Raw genomic sequence first — 22,906 nt, forward strand, 5'->3', positions numbered from 1 at the left:
TTGTTTGTCAGAAAATTTTATTTATTTAAATAAATAACATTGGTTATTGATTAGATATATACCATTATGGTTTAGGGTATGAGATAGTGTCCAATGTGGTATTATTAGTTTTATATATATCTACCTGTGGCAATAGTGAACAGTTTCAAGAGATGAATACATAATTTAAAGGGGGAGAACGACATAATGGCACTTTCAATGTCTGAGTTTTATAACCAAAAGTACTTGCGTGTTTTAGATAAAAATTTTCCATTTCCCAAATCTTGAGACCTGGATACAAAATGTAGAGCTGCAGATTTAGGGCCTGAATGGCTGGAGTAGCAGCAGGTCTTACCTGCACATTTGTGATCATTTTACCAACAGAAAAAAGGGGAAAGTGGAGATTCTCATGTCTACATGTGTACTCAATGAATACATGTTACTCTGATTAGGTTTCTGGGCCCCACAGTCTCTGAATGAGTTTCAGGTCTGAAGATAACAAGAATCATTGAGGGAGATAAAATGATTGTTGCCCAGTGAAGTTGGTAGAAATTTGGTCCAGCCTCTCTAGAATTGACTGTTGAGGACTATAGATACCAAACAGGCAGAAACACAATTCTGCCTGCATATTTAGGGGACAGCATGCACTTTGTTGCACAAGTGTGAGTTGACCAGAAGTCTGAGGGAAAGTCCCCCCTACAGTAAATTCTGGTTGGCACCTTATGTGTTTATATCATATCTGGTAATTACAGACAGTGTTTGGAAAAAATAATTCAATGAAAAATTTTCTCCAGCCCCAGAAATATCCTACAATAATAAACAGAAAGAAAACTGTTTTATTACACAATCAAACTTGAATGTGACATGCATTATAGTCAATCTGCTTAAAAGACTGTAGAGACAGAAAGATGGTCACCAAAATTAGTCCACAAATATAAGAATTTACAGCACCATGTCATATATAGTTCATCCTAAATTCACCTGGAGATTGAAGAGGCTATCTGTGTATGCTAACTGTTTATATTCAATGACAAATAAACTTTTCACATCTTCATAACAGGAGGTAGTTTAGCAGCTTGAAACCAGGTACTTGCTGAAGGTAGGCTTTCACTCTGCTACAAAAATGGTTGAAAAGAGTTCTCTCCTTTTGGCTACTTTTTAGAGCAGTGGTTCTGCACTCTATGGCATTGGCTACAGCACTCTTGCTTGCTTTTTCCTGGTTGCTAGTGTCCTCTCTTGACCTCTATCATCTGCCACTGAGGCACAGTCTTGAGCACAGCTCAGTTTATGTGAACCACAATTCCCACAGCAGCACTCTAGTGTCACATCAGACAGAAAGCCTGAGCTGCAGGAGGAGAGCCTGGAGGCCTCGTGAGTGGAATTGCACCTTCACAATAATGGGAATATGACCAATGTTTCAGCCCCAGTTTTTAATTATGATGACATGGAAAAAATTTGGATGCATTGCTAGCACGAGTCCAGATAGAGATAGCTCCAAAAGTTCTCACGGTGACAGCCTACCTCATTCAGACACCATGGGATACTAATAAGGCTTCTGAAACAGACACCCAAATTTTTGGAGAGAAAAACAGATCTCCACCTGAGCAAGATAATTTTGAGAGAAAAAAGTTAAAAAGATCTTAAGAAAAAGCTCAGTTTTGATATGATTGATCAAGTTAGCCAGAAAATATTCCCCTAAAAGCATTTTCTCTCTAAACACCCAAAGTGCACAATTATGCTCAGCATGTGAAACATGAGCATTATGAAGAAAGGGGGCAGAATTTCATAAGAATTTTATAAAGCTTTTGTTCCCATCTCTGCTGCTCATTTCCTAGCCATTGAAGGGGGGTTCTATATTGAAATACATCTGACAACTTCCAACAACACTTTTTGATGAAGAAATAGAATCTGACTGTGTTCACATTGTGGAATATATTAGAACTTCCAACATAGTTAACTGAAGATCTATCATGGTTTTTGGGTGACCACATCACCTGTCTTTATTTCATTTGTAATAGCAGCATTCCAATTTAGTGAAATAAAATACACTAAAATTGTGTTTACTCATAATTATCCCTATTGAATAAAGTAATAAACATGTCAGACTAATATCTACTGTAACAATTTGTAGTACTTTTTTGGGGTATTAGATACAAATATCTAAGTATGAATAATTTTAATAAACTAGTAGTAATGCATGTAGCATTTAAAAAAATTTTAACTATACTTCAAAGTTTATATTTCACAAGTGTAAATAACAATATTAAAATAACCATATAAGGGATTCATTCAAAGTAAGTATTGTGGCTTTATATTCATAGTATTATAAAAAATACTGTTTATGGCTCACACCTGTAATCCCAGCCAGCACTTTGGGAAACTGAGGTGTGTGGATCACCTGAGGTCAAGAGTTCACAATCAAGCTGGCCAACATGGTGATACCCTATCTCTACTAAAAATACAAAAACTTAGCCAGGCATGGTGGCATGTACCTATAATCCCAGCTACTCAGGAGGCTGAGGCAGGAGAATTGCTTGAACCCAGGTCTCAGTGGTTGCAGTGAGCAGAGAGCAAGCCCTTACACTCCAGCCTGGGCAAAAGAGTGAGACTCTGTCTCAAAAAAAAAAAAAAAAAAAAAAAAGAAGAAGAAAATACTGTTTAATGTATGTGAATGTATTGTTATGTGTACTGTCTGCAAACGCTACACATAACTATGCTAATTATTCTGAAGTAATTAGTAGAAATCTAGGTACAACTACAGACTCTACTGTTCAGTTTATGCCCTGAACTGTTTTTGCTTTTGCTGTGTAAGTACTTCAGCCTGCAAATTTTGGATAACTACCTTGGCTAATCAGGTTTCTTTCAAAGAAACCATCTTTTAGTGTTTATCACTCTGTATAAATTTAATTCTATGTTTCTACTAAGCTTCTGTGTGCTCTTACAATGAGCTTTTATCTAAACACAAATGTGTTTACTTTAAAAGACTAAAAATGGGCCAGGGATGGTGGCTCACACCTGTAATCCCAGCACTTTTGGAGGCTGAGGCAGGTGGATCACTTGAGTTTGGGAGTTCGAGACCAGCCTATCTACTAAAAATACAAAATTAGTTGAGTGTGGTGACACGTGACTGTAACCCCAACTACTTGGGAGGCTGAGGTGGGAGAATCCCTTGAACCTGGGGGGCAGAGGTTACGTGAGCCAAGATCATGCCATTGCACTCCAGCCTGGGTAACAAAAGTGAAACTCCATGTCAAAAAAAAAAGTCCTAAAAAGGAGAAAAATAAACTTTTTAAAATTAGAAACAAAGCAATAAATCAGAAGTACTAGATAAGATAATCTAAAGTAAAAAAAAAAAAAATCACAGAAAGTTTATTTGTTAATATGGTTTACAGATATTTCAAGAAAGCAGAGAAAAATATCTACATATAATCTAAATCCCTTAAGGAAAAAGAATAAGAAAAAAATTTTTTGGAACTTTTTAAAGAGTTTTTGAACTCTTGGTGACCTAAGTTTTGCAAATTGGATGCACTTGAAAGAATGTTAGCCTGGGTGTGGTGGCTCACACTGGGAATCCCAGCACTTTGGGAGGTTGAGGTGAGCAGATAACCGAGGTCAGGAGTTGGAGACCAGCCTGACCAACAAGGAGAAACCCTGTCTCTACTAAAAATGCAAAATTGGCTGGCATGATGGCGCATGCCTGTAATCCCAACTACTCGGGAGGCTGGGGCTTGAACAAAGGAGGTGGAGGTTGTGGTGAGTCGAGATCATGCCACTGCACTCCAGCCTGGGCAACAATAGCTAAAGTGCATCTCCAAAAAAAAAAAAAAAAAAAGAATGTTTATGGGGAAGCAGAAGAGAGAAAGATGTTATAAAAAATTCATGAGTGCATAAGACCAATGTAACAGAATAAAGAGCACAGAAATAATGCTACCTTCTTGCAACCATCAGATTTTTGACAAAGCTGACAAAAGAAATGTGGGAAAAATTCTCTATTTAATAAATGGTGCTGGAATAACTAACTAGTACTATGTAGAACACTTAAACTGAACCCCTTAATTACACCATATACAATAATCAACTCAACATAAAGACTTAAATGTAAAACATAACATTATAAGAAACTCTGCAAGATAACCTAAAAGTTACCATTCTAGACAGAAAAACCTGCAAGATAACCTAAAAGCTACCATTCTAGACATAGAAACCTGCAAACACTTGAGGATGAAGCTACCAAAAGCAATTGCAACAAAAGCAAAAGTTGACAAATGGGACCTATTTAAACTAAAGAGCTTCTTCACAGCAAAGGAAACTATCAACAGAGTAAACAGACAACCTACAGAAGAAAAGAAAATATTTGCAAACTTTGCCTCTGACAAAGGTCTAATATCCAGAATTAATAAGAACTTAAACAAGTTTACAAGAAAAAAAAAAAAAACCTCATTAAAAAGTAGGCAAAAAACATGAACAGATGCTTTTCAAAGGAAGACATACATGTGGCTAACAAGCATATGAAAAACAAAGCTCATAGGTGATCATTAAAGAAATTAAGGGCCGGGCGCGGTGGCTCAAGCCTGTAATCCCAGCACTTTGGGAGGCCGAGACGGGCGGATCACGAGGTCAGGAGATCGAGACCATCCTGGCTAATACGGTGAAACCCCGTCTCTACTAAAAATACAAAAACTAGCCGGGCGAGGTGGCGGGCGCCTGTAGTCCCAGCTACTTGGGAGGCTGAGGCAGGAGAATGGCGGAAACCCAGGAGGCAGAGCTTGCAGTGAGCTGAGATCTGGCCACTGCACTCCAGTCCGGGCGACAGAGCGAGACTCCGCCTCAAAAAAAAAAAAAAAAAAAGAAATTAAGGCCGGGCGCGGTGGCTCAAGCCTGTAATCCCAGCACTTTGGGAGGCCGAGACGGGTGGATCACGAGGTCAGGAGATCGAGACCATCCTGGCTAACACGGTGAAACCCCGTCTCTACTAAAAAATACAAAAACTAGCCGGGCGAGGTGGCAGGCGCCTGTAGTCCCAGCTACTCGGGAGGCTGAGGCAGGAGAATGGCGTGAACCCGGGAGGCGGAGCTTGCAGTGAGCTGAGATCCGGCCACTACACTCTGGCCGGGGCGACAGAGCGAGACTCCGTCTCAAAAAAAAAAAAAAAAAAAGAAATTAAAAAGAAGCTGGCACGGTGTCTCATACCTGTAATCCCAGCACATTGGGAGGCTTAAGGAGGCAGATCACAAGATCAGGAGTTTGAGACCAGCCTGTCCAATGTGGTGGAACCTTGTCTCTAATAAAAATACAAAAATTGCCTGTAATCCCAGCACTTTGGGAGGCCGAGACGGGCGGATCACGAGGTCAGGAGATCCAGACCATCCTGGCTAACACGGTGAAACCCCGTCTCTACTAAAAATACAAAAAACTAGCCGGGCGAGGTGGCGGGCGCCTGTAGTCCCAGCTACTCCGGAGGCTGAGACAGGAGAATGGCGTAAACCCGGGAGGCGGAGCTTGCAGTGAGCTGAGATCCGGCCACTGCACTCCAGCCTGGGTGGCAGAGCAAGACTCCGTCTCAAAAAAAAAAAAAAAAAATACAAAAATTAGCCTGGCATGGTAGTGGGCACTTGTAGTCCCAGCTACTCAGGAGGCTGAGACAGGAGAATCGCTTAAACCTGGGAGGCGGAGGTTGCAATGAGCCGACATTGTGCCACTGCATTCCAGCTTGGGTGACAGAGTCAGTCTCCAACTTGAAAAAAAAAAGAAAGAAAGAAATTAAAATAAAAACCACAATGAGATACTATCTCACATCAGTCAGAATGGCTATTTTTAAAAAGCCAAAAAATAACAGATGCTTCCAAGGTTTCACAGAAAAGGGAATGCTTATACTCGCTGGTGGGAGTGTAAATTAGTTCAACAACAGTAAAAATCAATGTGGCAATTCCTCACAGAACTAAAAAGAGAATTATCATTTGACTCAGGAACCTGATAATTGGGTATATACCCAAAGAAATATAAATTATTATAAAGACACATCCGCATGCATGTTCACTGCAGCACTATTCACAATAGCAAAGACATGGACAGGCCCTATATGCCTATCAATGGTAGACTGGATAAAGAAAATATGGTATGATCAGAAGTGGTGGCTTATGCCTGCAATCCCAGAGCTTTGGAAGGCTGAGGTAGGTGGATTGCCTGAGCTTAGAAGTTTGAGACTGGCCTGAAAAAAATAGCAAAATCTTGTCTACACAGAAAATACAAAAAAAAAAAAAAGTGGCCAGGCATGGTAATGCACATTGTAGTCCCAGCTACTTGAGAGGATGAGGGAAGGGAGAATTGCTTGAGCCTGGGAGGCTGAGACTAAAGTAAGCCAAAATCACACCATGGCAATCTAGCTTGGGCAATAAGTGAGACCCAGTATCCAAAGATAAAATAAAAGATTTAGTAAAAAAAAAAAAATATGGCACATAAACATCATGGAATACTCTGTGGCCATTAAAAAAAAAAAAAAATCATGTCCTCTGCAATAACATCAATGAAGCCCATTAAAAAAAAAATCAGCTCTGATCTTAGTTATTTCTTGCCTTTTGCTAGCTTTTAAATGTGTTTGCTATTGCTTCTCTAATTCTTTTAATTGTGATGTTAGGGTGTCAATTTTAGATCTTTCCTGCTTTCTCTTGTGGGCATTTAGTGCTATAAATTTCCCTCTACACACTGCTTTAAATGTGTCCCAGAGATTCTGGTATGTTGTGTCTTTGTTCTCATTGGTTTCAAAGAACATCTTTATTTCTGCCTTCATTTCATTATGTACCCAGTAGTCGTTCAGGAGCAGGTTGTTCAGTTTCCATGTAGTTGAGCAGTTTTGAATGAGTTTCTTAATCCTGATTTCTAGTTTGACTGCACTGTGGTCTGAGAGACTGTTATACTTTTTGTTCTTGTACATTTGCTGAGGAGTGCTTTACTTCCAACTATGTGGTCAATTTTGGAATAAGTGTGATGTGGTGCTGAGAAGAATGTATATTCGGTTGATTTGAGGTGGAGACTTCTGTAGATGTCTATTGGATCCACTTGGTGCAGAGCTGAATTCAATTCCTGGATATCCTTGCTAACTTTCTGTCTCACTGACCTGCCTAATGTTGACAGTGGGGTGTTAAAATCTCCCATTATTATTGTGTTGGAGTCTAAGTCTCTTTGTAGGTCTCTAAGGGCTTTCTTTATGAATCTTTTGATCTTTGTTGGTTTAAAGTCTGTGTTTTCAGAGACCAGGATTGCAACACCTGCTTTTTTTGTTGTTGTTTTTCATTTGCTTGGGAGATCTTCCTCCATTCCTGTATTTTGAGCCTATGTGTGTCTCTGCACATGAGATGGGTCTCCTGAATACAGCACACTGGTGGGTCTTGACTCTATCTGATTTGCCAGTCTGTGTCTTTTAATTGGGGCATGTAGCCCATTTACATTTAAGGTTAATATTGTTATGTGTGAATTTGGTCCTGTCATTATGATGTTAGCTGGTTATTTTGCCTGTTAGTTGATGCAGTTTCTTCCTAGCATTGATGGTCTTTACAATTTGGCATGTTTTTGTAGTGCCTGGTATCGGTTGTTCCTCTCCATGTTTAGTGGTTCTTTCAGGAGTTCTTGTAAGGCAGGCCTGGTGGTGACAAAATCGATCAGCATTTGTTTGTCTGTAAAGGATTTTATTTCTCCTTCGTTTATGAAGCTTAGTTTGGCTGGATATGAAATTCTGGGTTGAAAATTCCTTTCTTTAAGAATGTTGAATATTGGTCCCCACTCTCTTCTGGCTTGTAGAGTTTCTGCTGAGAGATCTGCTGTTAGTCTGATGGGCTTCCCTTTGTGGATAACCTGACCTTTCTCTCTGGCTGCCCTTAAGATTTTTTCCTTCATTTCAACTTTGGTGAATCTGACAATTATGTGTCTTGGAGTTGCTCTTCTCGAGGAGTACCTTTGTGGTGTTCTCTGTATTTCCTGAATTTGAATGTTGGCCTGCCTTGCTAGGTTGTGGAAGTTCTCCTGGATAATATCCTGAAGAGTGTTTTCCAACTTGGTTCCATTCTCCCCGTCACTTTCACGTACACCAATCAGACGCAGATTTGGTCTTTTCACATAGTCCCATATTTCTTGGAGGCTTTGTTCATTTCTTTTTAGTTGTTTTTCTCTAAACTTCTCTTCTTGCTTCATTTCATTCATTTGATCTTCAATCACTGATACCCTTTCTTCCACTTGATCAGATTTGCTACTGAGGCTTGTATATGCATCACGTGTTTCTCGTGTCATGGTTTTCAGCTCCGTCAGGTCACTGAAGCTCTTCTCTACATGTTCTATTACAGTTAGGCATTTGTTGAACATTTCTTCAATTTTTTAGCTTCTTTGTGATGGGTTCGAACATCCTCCTTTAGCTTGGAGGAGTTTGTTATTACCGATTGTCTGAAGACCTGAAGGAGAGAGAGACACAAAAAAAAAACTTCAAAAAAAAAAAAATCAATGAATCCAGGAGCTGCTTTTTTGAAAAGATCAACAAAACTGATATACCACAAGCAAGATTAATAAAGAAGAAAAGAGAGAAGAATCAAATAGATGCAATAAAAAAAAGATAAAGGGGATATCACTACCAATCCCACAGAAACAAAAAAATAGCAACAAAGAATACTATAAAAACCTCTACACAAATAAACTAGAAAATCTAGAAGAAATGGATAAATTCCTGGACACATACACCCTCCCAAGACTAAACCAGGAAGAAGTTGAATCCCTGAATAGATCAATAACAGGCTCTGAAATTTAGGCAATAATTAATAGCCTATCAACCAAAAAAAAGTCCAGGACCAGATAGGTTCACAGCCGAATTCTACAAGAGGTTCAAAGAGGAGCTGGTACCATTCCTTCTGGAACTACTTCAATCAATAGAAAAAGAGGGAATCCTCCCTAACTCATTTTATGAGGCCAGCATCATCCTGCTACCAAAGCCTGGCAGAGACACAACAAAAAAAGAGAATTTTAGACTAATATCCTTGAAGAACATGGATGCAAAAATCCTCAGTAAAATACTGGCAAACTGAACCTGGCAGCACATTAAACAGCTTATCCACCACAATCAAGTTGGCTTTATCCTTGGGATGCAAGGCTGGCTCAACATATGCAAATCAATAAACACAATCCATCATGTAAACAGATCCAAAGACAAAAATCACACCATTATCTCAATAGATGCAGAAAAGGCCTTCAACAAAATTCAACAGCCCTTCATGGTAAAAACTCTCAATAAACTAGGTATTGATGGGACGTATCTCAAAATAATAAGAGCTATTTATGACAAACCCACAGCCAATATCATACTGAATGGGCAAAAACTGGAAGCATTCCCTTTGAAAACTGGTACAAGACAGGGATGCTCTCTCTCACCACTCCTATGCAACATAGTGTTGGAAGTTCTGGCCAGGGCAATCAGGCAGGAGAAAGAAATAAAGGGTATTCAATTAGTAAAAGAGGAAGTCAAATTGTCCCTGTTTGCAGATGACATGATTGTATATTTAGAAAACCCCGTCGTCTCAGTCCTAAATCTCCTTAAGCTGATAAGAAACTTCAGCAAAGTCTCAGGATGCAAAATCAATGTGCAAAAATCACAACCATTCCTATACACCAATAACAGACAGAGAGCCAAATCATGAGTGAACTCCCATTCACAATTGCTTCAAAGAGAATAAAATACCTAGGAATCCAACTTACAAGAGATGTGAAAGACCAAGGAGAACTATAAATACTGCTCAACAAAATAAAACAGGACACAAACAAATGGAAGAACATTCCATGCTCATGGATAGGAAGAATCAATATCATGAAAATGGCCATAGTGCCCAAGGTAATTTATAGATTCAATGCAATCCCCCAATCAAGCTACCAATGACTTTCTTCACAGAATTGGAAAAAACTACATTAAAGTTCATATGGAATCAAAAAACAGCCCGTATCCCCAAGACAATCCTAAGTCAAAAGAACAAAGCTGGAGACATCAAGCTACCTGACTTCAAACTATACTACAAGGCTACAGTAACCAAAACAGCATGATACTGGTACCAAAACAGAGATATAGACCAATGGAACAGAACAGAGCCCTCAGAAATAATACCACACAGCTACAACCATCTGATCTTTGACAAACTTGACAAAAACCAGAAATGGGGAAAGGATTCCCTATTTAATAAATGGTGCTGGGAAACTGGCTAGCCATATGTAGAAAGCTGAAAGTGGATCCCTTCCTTCCACCTTATACAAAAATTAACTCAAGATGGATTAAAGACTAAAGTGTTAAACCTAAAGTCATAAACAACCTAGAAGAAAGAAAATGTAGGCAATACCATTCAGGATACCATATCCATGGACATGGACTTCATGACTAAAACACCAAAAGCAATGGCAACAAGAACCAAAATTGACAAATGGGATCTAATTAAACTAAAGAGCTTCTGCACAGCAAAAGAAACTACCATCAGAGTGAACAGGTATCCTACAGAATGGGAGAAAATTTTTACAATCTACCCATCTGACAAAGGGCTAATATCCAGAATCTACAAAGAACTTAAACAGATTTACAAGAAAAAATATGAAAAACCCCAACAAAAAGTGGGCAAAGGATATGAACAGACACTCCTCAAAAGAAGACATTTATGCAGCCATCAGACACATGAAAAAATACTCATCATCACTGGCCATCAGAGAAATGCAAATCAAAACCACAATGAGATACCATCTCCTACAAGTTAGAATGGCAATAATTAAAAGTCAGGAAATAACAGGTGTTGGAGAGGATGTGGAGAAATATGAACACTTTTACACGTTGGTGGGACTGTAAACTAGTTCAACCATTGTGGAAGACAGTGCGGCAATTCCTCAAGGATCTAGAACTAGAAATACCATTTGACCCAGCCATCCCATCACTGGGTATATACCCAAAGGATTACAAATCATGCTGCTATAAAGACACATGCACATGTATGTTTATTGTGGGACTATTCACAATAACAAAGATTTGGAACCAACCCAAATGTCCATCAATGATAGATTGGATAAAGAAAATGTGGCATTGGCCGGGCGCGGTGGCTCAAGCCTGTAATCCCAGCACTTTGGGAGGCCGAGACGGGCGGATCACGAGGTCAGGAGATCGAGACCATCCTGGCTAACATGGTGAAACCCCGTCTCTACTAAAAAAAAAAATACAAAAAACTAGCCGGGCGACGTGGCGGGCGCCTGTAGTCCCAGCTGCTTGGGAGGCTGAGGCAGGAGAATGGCGTAAACCCAGGAGGCGGAGCTTGCAGTGAGCTGAGACCCGGCCACTGCACTCCAGCCTGGGCGGCAGAGCCAGACTCCGTCTCAAAAAAAAAAAAAAAAAAAAAAGAAAATGTGGCACATATACACGATGGAATACTATGTAGCCATAAAAAAGGATGAGTTAATGTCCTTTGTTAGGGACATGGATGAAGCTGGAAACCATCATTCTGAGCAAACTATTGCAAGGATAGAAAACCAAACACCGCATGTTCTCACTCATAGGTGGGAACTGAACAATAAAAACAGTTGGACACAGGGTGGGGAACATAACATGCCGGGGCCTGTTGTGGGGTGAGGGGGGGGAGAGAGGGATAGAATTAGGAGATATACCTAAAATAAATGACGAGGGCCGGGCGCGGTGGCTCAAGCCTGTAATCCCAGCACTTTGGGAGGCCGAGACGGGCGGATCACGAGGTCAGGAGATCGAGACCATCCTGGCGAACACGGTGAAACCCCGTCTCTACTAAAAAATACAAAAAACTAGCCGGATGACGTGGTGGGCGCCTGTAGTCCCAGCTATTTATGAAGCTGAGGCAGGAGAATCGTTTGAACCCGGGAGGCAGAGGTTGCAGTGAGCCGAGATCACGCCATTGCACTCCAGCCTGGGCGACAGAGCAAGACTCCGTCTCAAAAAAATAAATAAATAAATAAATAAATAAATGACGAGTTAATGGGTGCAGCACACCAACATGGCACATGTACACATATGTAACAAACCTGCACGCTGTGCACATGTACCCTAGAACTTAAAGTATAATAATAAAAAAATTAATAATAAAAAAAATCAGGTCTTTGCAATAATATCAAGGCACAGTGACTCACGCCTCTAATCCCAGCACCTTGGAAGGCCAAGATTGGTGGATCACCTAAGTTTGAGAGTTTGAGACCAGCCTGACCAACATGGAGAAACCAAATCTCTACTAAAAATACAAAATTAGTCAGTCATTGTGGTGCACGCCTGTAATCCCAGCTACTCAGAAGGCTGAGGCAGGAGAATCGCTTGAACCCAGGACGTGGAGGTTGCGGTTAGTGGAGATCACGCTGTTGCACTCAAGCCTGGGCAACAAGAGTGAAACTCTGTCTCAAAAACCAAAACAGTAACAAAAAACAAACCAAACCAAAAAGAAAACTAATGTAGAAAAAGAAAACCAAATACATGTTATTATTTATAAGAGCTAAATAATAAGAACACATGAACACAAAGAGAAGAACAACAGACACTGAGGACTAGTTGAGGGTGGAGGGTACAAGGATTCAGAGGATCAGAAAACATACCTGTTTGGGCCGGGCGCGGTGGCTCAAGCCTGTAATCCCAGCACTTTGGGAGGCTGAGACGGGCGGATCACGAGGTCAGGAGATCGAGACCATCCTGGCTAACACGGTGAAACCCCGTCTCTACTAAAAATACAAAAAAACTAGCCGGGCGAGGTGGCGGGCGCCTGTAGTCCCAGCTACTCGGGAGGCTGAGGCAGGAGAATGGCGTAAAACCCGGGAGGCGGAGCTTGCAGTGAGCTGAGATCTGGCCACTGCACTCCAGTCCGGGCGACAGAGTGAGACTCCACCTCAAAAAAAAAAAAAAAAAGAAAACATACCTGTTTGGTGCTATGGGTAGTACCTCAGGGACAAAATAATCTGCACACCAAACCCCCGTGACATAATTTGCTGTATGACAAACCCACATGTGTACCCCAAAACAAAAATTTAAGCTAAAAGGAAAAAAAAAATCCCATGGTGAGAGAGAGTGTAATGTAGCGGAAAGGACTGATTTTCACTATAGCTAGTGGTCCCAGTGGGGCTGTACTCTGATTTATTTCTGTGTGCATGCAGGCAGATGAGATTATGAACAAGTGGCCCAGAACCCTAGGTTGGTGGAGAAAACAGGTTGCTGCAGCAGATTTAGTGTCTGAGGGGATATGCCAGAAGACTTGAAGACACTTATTTTTTTTGGTAAAAAACACGGATCAAAAATGCTGTGGTGAAGTTCCTGATGGTGATGCCTACTCCTGGGAGGAGTGTGGACACGTCAATATCTAATGTGTGTGTTTTGGAGTGGGTGGGAATCCTGTGGTGGTAGCTGTGTGAAAAGGGGGTCTGTCATTAGAGCTCCTTTCCTCTAAGTTTTCAGTCCTCTGTCACCCTGGGAGAAGACCTGGAATCACAGGACAATGGGCAGTGTGACAGCCTGTGTACAGGAGAGCGGAGTCTCTCATTCCCAAACACCGAGTTTTATTCCAGGCAAGGACTCTGTCATATCTTATTTTTGGCACCAAATCTGTAGAGTTTGCTGAACATCAAAAAATTATTCAGCAACTTATTGCCTAACATTTGAATTCTGACACCACCCACAGTCAGAACAGGCTCTGATTCAGGGCTTGGGTTCCAACATTGTCCTCACTGCAGATGCCAATCACAAACCCCATGGTCCCATGTATGCTTCTGAGCTAATGTTTAATATTTGGGGACTGCCATGACCTCCCTTAAGTTTAATAATTTTGTAGAGCTACTCACAGAACTCAGCAAAACACTGGTAACCACAGTTTACCAGTTTCATATATAAGATGCAGATGAAGAAAAGTCAAATGGAAGAAATGCATAGAACAATGAAAAGTGATAGGGAAAGATGAAATGCATAGACAATGCTGGAAAATATTTGCGATTAATACAATTCTCCATCCTTTATGTGCTCCAGGAACAGTTTATGGAAAGAAACACTCTTCCCATTATGACTTACACGGTGCTCCGTTTTCTTACCTATCACAGAGCCAGACACACACTCTGCACATTTTCTCCTTTTTCTCATTAAAAAAAAATCAGCTGAATTTGTCTTCAGTGGTAAAAATAAAATATTTCTGACTTTTTCTTCAGCCGGAGTCTCACTCTGTCACCCAGGCATAAGTACAGTGGCGTGATCTTGGCTCACTGCAACATCTGCATCCTGGGTTCAAGAAATTCTCCTGCCTCAGCCTCCAGAGTAGCTGGGATTATAGGCACCCGCCACCATGCCTGGCTAATTTTTGTATTTTAAGTAGAAACAGGGTTTCACCATGTTGCATAAACTGGTCTCAAACTCATGACCTCAGGTGATCTGCATGCCTTGGTCTCCCAAACTCCTGGGATTACAGGTGTGAGCCACCATGCCAGGCCTAAAATAAAATATTTCCTTCTTTTTTTTTTTTTTAAGTTGGAGTCTCGTTCTGTTGAATAGGCTGGAGTGCAATGGCACAATCTTGGCTCACTGCAACCTCTGCCTCCCAGGTTCAAGCTATTTTCCTGCCTTAGCCTCCTGAGTAGCTGGCATTACAGGCATGCACCCGCACACTCGGCTAATTTTTGTATTTTTAGTAGAGACAAGGTTTCACCATCTCAGGCTGGTCTGGCACTCCTGACATTGTGATCTGCCTGCCTCAGATTCCCAAAGTGCTGGAATTACAGACGTGAGCCACCGCACCCAGCCTAAAAGTAAATATCTCTTAAACTTTACTTAAGCTTATCTCCTTCCCTCAGGCTCCTGCACTTTGAGCTACCCTCCGTCTGAGTCAACATATAACCCCATTTTATGTCCCTCCTAAGAACATGCTGATTTCAGGGTAAGACATTCTCTTTTCTATAATCTTTTTCACCCTCCATTTGCCATTGCCCTCCCACCTCCTTTCTAATCTTGTTTGCTCCTCCCTAGAAAAGAAAGCTCTTTTCTGCCTACATCTATGCAAGCCATAAACTTCTTATAGTTAGTTGGTACTTCCTCCTGTTGCAATACGTTTTTGGAATTCATTTTTTTTTTTTTTACATAAATCTAACATATTTGTATTATACAAAGTGTAGAAGGTGCCTCAAAACAAGAACAACTTCATCATCATTAGTAAGACCCTCCCAGTTTCCTTTCATCTTAACCTTAACTGCATCTGCCTTTGGGGCCCCAGCTTTCCAGGGTTCTGCAGCTTCTCTGAGGATAAAGGCTCCTTCTTCCACGGCTGGGGTGAGCAGACTGAAACATTTGCAGGAAAAGTTCCCCAGAAATAACTAACTGGGCCTTTAATAACCTCCTGTTGCAGGCTTAATATTAGCCTTAGCTTGGAGTCACCAGGTTCAAGTTTTAATTTCCATGTGAGAGTTATTCACTTGGTTTTTGAAACTGTTTGAAAAATCCAGTGAAATTTCTCAAACACAGTGTTTACATAAGGGATGGAAATTTTAAGGTGCTCACACTTTTTTTTTTGAGATAGAGTCTCACCCTGTCACCCAGGCTGGAGTGCCATGGTATGATTTCAGCTCACCACAACCTCTGCCTCCCGGATTCAAGTCATTCTCCTGCCTCAGCCTCCCAAGCAGCTGAAACTACAAAGTATGTGCCAGCATACCCTACTAATTTTTGTATTTTTAGTAGAGATGGAATTTCACTATGTTGGGAAGGCTGGTGTGGAACTCCTGACCTCAAGTTATCTACCCGCCTCAGCCTCCCAAAATGCTGTGATTACAGGTGTTGAGTCACTGCACCTGGCTAAAGTGCTTGTATTTTATGCCTTCATAAGAAAAACAAATATACCTACTTCTTTCAGACAATATATGTATTATCTTATTATTTCTATTAAAAATAATGTAGTAAAAAATTAGTCTAATGGGAACACTTGTAGAAGGTACCATGTTTCATCACATATAACTTAGCATTAAACTCAGAAATCAAGACAATAGGATATAGAACTGAGATATTCACTTTCACTAATTTACCCAGCAAAAGGAGGTACTGATGTTTTGATGAATCGATGTAACTCATCAATTATCTACCACATTTTCCTGTGGAAATATATTGTCTACAGCCAAAGTGAAAGAGATTTTTCTTATTTTTTCCTTTGGTAGCTAGTATTCTTAAAGCTAAGGCTTGGAATTCTGTTTGAAATCACTCAGCCATAAAAAACACACCTGAGAAAATTCCTAAACTCACTCTAGGAAAGAAAAATATAAATGAGAATTATTAACAAATGGAATATGTGGTTAGATATTAATTGTTTTAAACTCATCTCTTTTCTTTGTAAATATTTTCTTACCTTTCAAGCCCTACTAATAAAATGCAAATTGCAGTTTAAAAAAAACTGATGTCGGGCTGGGCGCGGTGGCTCAAGCCTGTAATCCCAGCACTTTGGGAGGTCGAGACGGGCGGATCACGAGGTCAGGAGATCGAGACCATCCTGGTGAACATGGTGAAACCCCGTCTCTACTAAAAAAAAAATACAAAAAACTAGCCGGGCGAGGTGGCGGGCGCCTGTAGTCCCAGCTACTTGGGATGCTGAGGCAGGAGAATGGCATAAACCCAAGAGGGAGAGCTTGCAGTGAGCTGAGATCCGGCCACTGCACTCCAGCCTGGGTGACAGAGCGAGACTCCGTCTCAAAACAAACAAACAAACAAACAAAAACCTGATGTCAGCTGGGTGCAGTGGCTCATGCCTGTAATCCCAGCACTTTGGGAGGCCAAGGCAGGTGGATCACTTAAGACTAGGAGTTTGGGACCAACCTAGTCCATCTCTACTAAAAATACAAAAGCTAGCCACGCCTAGTGGTGCACACCTGTAGTCCTAGATACTTGAGAGGCTGAGGCATGAGAATCAATTGAACCCAGGAGGTAGAGGTTGCAGTGAGCCGAGATTTAGCCATTGCATTCCAGCCTGTGCAACGACTGAGACTGTCTTAAAAAAAAAAAAAAAAAAAAGTGAGGTCAAAATAAGTGAACACATCTTTTGAAGGTACAGATTCAATCACCCACCCCATCCTGTTCACTTACATGCTCAATAACCATACCCCCAGATGACACTGCGCTATGCACCAGTGAGTGCCCCAGGTGCATTTTACTTTGTAAACTTTTACGCCATCTCACTGGGGTCAGTTTTTTTTTTTGGCTTTTGGAGTGTTTTTTTAAACAAAATTTTCACTATTTTTCTTTCATTATTTTTCTACCCCCGACCCCCAACAAGAGAATCCAGGGGGCAGAAAGTATTTGTTTTCAATACCAGCATCTGATTGGCTGACAAGCAACGTGTCTCCAAGAATTGGAAACTTGGTTGAGTGAAGACAATCTTCATGCTGGGATTATAGGCGTGAGCCACTGCGCCCAGCCTCAAGGGGTTATCTTTTCAAAAAAAAAAGAAGTGCACCAGGAGATGTCTTTCAGCTGCAGGGCTACCACCCGCTCCCTTGTGAGGCTACACTCCATACTTCAGGCGGTTCTATGGGAGAAAATGACCCAAGAGCTACTGTTCACTAGACACTCTAGCAGACATAGCCATGGTGGGTATCTTGGTTTATTCCCAGAAAGTACTATAACCCAGGATCAGAAAAAAACTGAAGGTTGGCTGAGGACAAATCATCCTACAAAGTTTCCAAAGGGTAATGTTGACCCAAAAACATTTTGTTAAGTTCTCTGGAAAAATAAAAGAAAAAGAGGAGCCGGGCGCAGTGGCTCACGCCTGTAATTCCAGCACTTTGGAAGGCCCAGGCGAGTGGATCACGAGGTCAAGAGATCGAGACCATCCTGGCCAATAGGGTGAAACCCCGTCTCTGCTTAAAACACAAAAAATTAGCTGGGCGTGGTGGCGCGCGCCTGTAGTCCCAGCTACTCGAAAGGCTAAGGCAGGAGGATCCCTTGAACCCAGGAGACTTAGGTTGCAGTAAATCGAGATCACCTGACTGCACTCCAGCCTGGCAACAGAGCCAGATTCCGTCTCAAAAAACAAAAACAACAAAAGAAAAACAGGCACAGATATTTTTTACAATACAGTGTCAGGGGATTATTCTTTGCTTTCTTCTTCTGGGAAATATTTACAAAGAGAAAACAAGTCTTTTCAATAGTGTTATGCAATGCTTTTAAAAAAATGATTGAGGAACATGGGGTACATTTGAGGCCCTGCTTGGGACACATGTGAAAAATGCCAGGGAAAATCACTGCCCTGTGGGGTGTGAAAATAATTAAGTGGCAGGCAATTAGACTGAGGAGCCTCTAGTCCTCGGATTCCTACTTCTAAAATAAAAATCTAAACTCAAGTGCAGTTTTTGCTAAATCACTACCTTCGGGAAACAAAACTCAGGCTTAAAAAACTATAAACTGCCAATTAAGCTCTGATTACATAAACAGGAAATCTCCACCTTAATTGTACAAATTAAGAAACTACGTAACTATACCTGATCAATTATTGAATTTGGTTTTCATCATCATGCACCTTATAAATGTGTTTCCTTCAAGCCCCTCCCATGGACCACAAACTACAAACTATAGCTGGATGCTCTTGAATGACTGTTTGATTAAATTATTTGATATTTTTGCGGTGACTCCCATAATTTTTTTTTTTTTTTTTAGACGAAATCTTGCTCTGTTTCCCAGGCTAGAGTGCAGTGGCGCGATCTCAGCTCACTGCAACCTCTGCGTCCTGGGTGCAAGCGATTCTCTCCCCTCTGCCTCCCGAGTAGCTGGGACTAGAGACATTCGCCATCACACCCAGCTAATTTTTGTATTTTTTGTAGAGACGGGGTTTCCCCATTTTGCCCAGGCTGGTCTTCAACTCCTGACCTCAAGTGATCGGCCCTTCTCAGTCTCCCAAAGTGTTGGGATTACTGGAGGCAGCCACAGCTCCTGGCACCATACATTTTTAATAACAGAAAAGAGAAATTGAACCCCACGGACCAAAGCTCTTCTCATTCATGAACCCACATTCCGAGTCAGGATTCTCCCCACGACCCTCCGATGCTCACTGCACAATCTGGGAGAAACGCGGCGCTGCCGCTGCAGAACTGCCCAGGGAGGGCTTCAGGCCAGGGCACAGTCACTGTGAGAGGAAGAGAAAGGAGGCCCAGGGCCCGGCTGTCAGCGCAGTCGCCATCTTACGGCTGAAGGGGACTGAGGCCAATCTGGGCAAGGAGAACTTGGGGCGCACATTGTGGAACTGACTGCGAAGAAGACTGAGTCCCGCCACAGTCACTTCCCACCGGTTCCACCCTACCCCTCTTCCTCTCTCGGGATGTAGGCCCCCGCACTCTCACCATTTCTAGGCTTCCAGGGGGTCCTGGCGTTTTAGCTGTGGATCTCCCAATACCTGCAGGTCACAGGGCCACAGAAACTGGGCCTCCAGGAGAATAGGGCACAGAGCTGTGAAGAGGAGACCTGAAGGTCGGGCTGCAGCCAGAGACAAAGGCCGCGCCAAAAGCGGAAAGCCGTCCTCTTCCCTCCAGCTGCATGCCTGATTGGAAGGTTTCCAGACTAGCGTCTCTGATTGGATAATGTTTTAGGTCCCACCCCTCAAGTCCTGATTGACAGAAGATGTGATCAGATGCTGGGCTAAGTGAAGAGAGACAGCCTAAGCTGTAGCCTTTAGAGGCAGGGCTTCCTCCCTGAGCTGAGCCAGGCCCACCCCAGAGCATGAGAAAATGCTCTCTCTGGTACTCACTTTCTTTTTGAAACTCAGGCGCATCCTTGTGAAGAGACCACCAAACAGGCTTTGTGTGAGCAATAAAGCTTTTAAATCACCTGGGTGCAGGCGGGCTGAGTCAGAAAAGAGAGTCAGCGAAGGGAGATAAGGGTGGGGCCGTTTTATAGGATTTGGGTAGGTAAAGGAAAACTACAGTCAAAGGGGAGTTGTTCTCTGGCGGGCAGGAGGGGGGGCACAAGGTGCTCAGTGGGGGAGCCTTCTGAGCCAGGATGAGCCAGGAAAAGGAATTTCACAAGATAACGTCATCGCTTAAGGCAAGGACTGGCCATTTTCACTTCTTTTGTGGTGGAATGTCATCAGTTAAGTCGGGGCAGGGCATTTTCACTTCTTTTGTGATTCTTCAGTTACTTCAGGCCATCTGGGCGTATATATGTGCAAGTCACAGGGGATGCGATGGCTTGGCTTGGGCTCAGAGGCCTGACAGTGACCATTGTTTGTGTCCACATTCAATTGAGTTCAAATTTATTATTTAACTTTTCCTCCACAAATTCCCCTGCCTTGATGAATCAGCTCTGTCTAGGCAAAGGGCAAGGTGAACCGCTTGGGTCTTACACAACCTCTGCCTCCTGGGTTCAAGCGATTCTTCTGCTTTGGCCTCCAGAGTAGCTGGGACTACGAAAGTGCACCACCATACCCTGCTAGTTTTTTGTATTTTTAATAGAGATGGAATTTCATCATGTTGGCCAGACTGGTCTTGAACTCCTGACCTCGAGTGATCCGCCCACTGGCCTCCCAAAGTGCTGGGATTACAGGCGTGAGCCACCAAGGTTGTCTCTAAATGATTTTTTTTTTTTTTTTTTGAGACAGAGTCTCGTTCAGTCATCCCGACTGGAGTGCAGTGGCCCGATCTCTGCTCACTGCAAGCTCCACCTCCTGGGTTCATGCCATTCTCTTGCCTCAGCCTCCTGAGTAGCTAGGAGTGGGAAGCAACAGCCTGGGCTCCAGCGGAACTCCTGAGTTGACTCACAGGCTCAAAAGGCAGCATCCACCCCTTACCAGGCGTCAATCACAGCCCCCTTGCTCCCTTAAGCACCTGAACTTGTACCTACTTATTGTAAAGAAGAAAAAAACTTTCTCCAAGTGGAAAGGGTACAGGTAATAAAAGAAGGATGAATCCGGTTACCGGATGGGAGAATAGCTGTGCCACAGCTACTTGGAGCAGTGGTTGTACTGGCTGTGCATGAAACTACCCATCTAGGTCAGGAGTCACTCGAAAAGTTGTTAGGCCGGTATTTTTACATCTCCCATTTATCAGCTCTTGCCAAAACAGTAGCACAGCTATGTGTTATCTGCCCATAGCACAATGCAAGACAGGGTCCAGCCGTTCTGCCAGGTATAAAGACATATGGAGCAGCCCCCTTTGAAGATCTCCAGGTGAACTTCACAGAAATGCCAAAGTGTGGAGGTAATAAGTATTTACTAGTTCTCATGTGTACCTACTCTGGGTGGGTAGAGGCTTATCCAATATGAACTGGGAAAGCTGGTGAGGCAACCTGTGTGTTTCTTTGAGACCTCATCCCTAGGTTTGGACTGCCCTTATGGATCAGCTTGGACAACGGGCCAGCGTGTGTGGCTGACTTGGTACAGTAAACATCAAAGGTATTGGGGATCACATTGAAACTGCATGCTGCTTACCAACTGCAGAGTTCCAGAAAGGTGGAGTGGATGAATCAGACAATCAAAAACAGTTTAGGGAAAGTTGTCAGGAAACAGGATTAAAGTGGTACCTTTAACCCTGGTACTGTTCAAGATTAGATGCAACCCTTCAAAGAGAACAGGACATTCTTCCTATGAAATATTATATCATAGGCCCCTTCCTGTATTATTGGAACTCCCAGGCACTCCACAAGATCTAGGTGAAATTGAGTTACAGCAACAGCTACAGGCCTTAGGAAAAATTACTCAAACAATTTCAACCTGTGTAAATGAGAAGTGCCCCTGTCAGCTTATTCTCCCCAATTCACCCTTTCTCTCCAGGTGATTGAGTGTGGATCAAAGATTGGAACACATCCCCCTTGTGACCACTGTGGAAAGAACCCTAGACCATCATCTTGACCACCCACACAGCTGTAAAGGTAGAAGGAATCCCAGTCTGGATCCACCACAGCTGCATAAAACCTGTAGCCTCTGAAACCTGGGAGGTGAGACCCAGCCCGGACAACCCCTGCAAAGTGACAATGAGAAGGACGAAAAGCCCTGCTGCAGTCACATACGGAAGCTGACTGGTCTATCACGGCCAAATTATGAGGAAACTTACCATGGGACTTACTCTCCTTGAACTTTGGACTTGTGTAATAAGGACTTCTACTGATTTTCCTGGCATGGAGGACTGTTCTCAGTGTATCCATCAGGTTACGGAGGTAGGGCAACAAGTTAAAACAATCTTTCTGTTTTTTAGTTATTATGAATGCCTAGGAACTTTAAAAGGGACTTGCTTGTATAATGCCACTCAGTATAAAGTGTGCAACCCAGGGAATGACTGACCTGATGTGTGCCAAAACAGAAGCAAAAAGGATCCTCAAACACATAACCTTAAAATTTGGTGCTTGTGCTGCCATTAATAGTAACCAGTGAGGATTAAAATGTGGCTCTCTAGATTAGAAAAGAAGTTATACAACAGAAAATAAGTACATTTGCCATGAGTTAGGCTTGTGTAATAACGCATGTAATTACTGGTCTTGTGTCATTTAGGCTACCTGAAAAAAAAAAAGACAAAGATCCTGTTTGGATTTAGAAAAAAAAAAGAGCAATTTCTTCTATATGGATGGCTACTGTAACCCTTAGAACTAATAATTACCAATCCCCTAGACCCCTGTTGGAAAAAGGGAAAATATGTAGTTCTAGAGATCGATGGAGCTAGACTAGAGTAGAAAATGTAGACCATTTCCTCAATGTAACTTCCTGTTATGTATGCGGAGGGACCACTATGGGAGACCAGTGTCCTTGGAAAGCCCAAGAACTAGTGCCTACTGATCCACTTCCTGACCTAACTCAAGTCCAGAAGACTCAAACAATTTTTAGGTCTTAAAAACTTCCATTATTGGGCAATATTGCATAGCTAGAAAAAGGAAAAACTTCACTGTCCCTGTGGGAAATCTCAGTTTCCTAGGACAAAAGCTGTATAACAGTAC

General features: G+C 42.2%; 1 pseudogene; it reads left to right on the top strand.

Annotated features, from left to right (window-relative positions):
- Window positions 1-22,906, top strand: part of LOC117093731 — a 135,323-nt pseudogene that overhangs the window by 80,296 nt on the left and 32,121 nt on the right.

The sequence above is a fragment of the Trachypithecus francoisi genome, unplaced genomic scaffold (genome assembly GCF_009764315.1).
Source record: "Trachypithecus francoisi isolate TF-2019V2 unplaced genomic scaffold, Tfra_2.0 Lachesis_group12, whole genome shotgun sequence".
Classification (NCBI taxonomy): Eukaryota; Metazoa; Chordata; class Mammalia; order Primates; family Cercopithecidae; genus Trachypithecus; species Trachypithecus francoisi.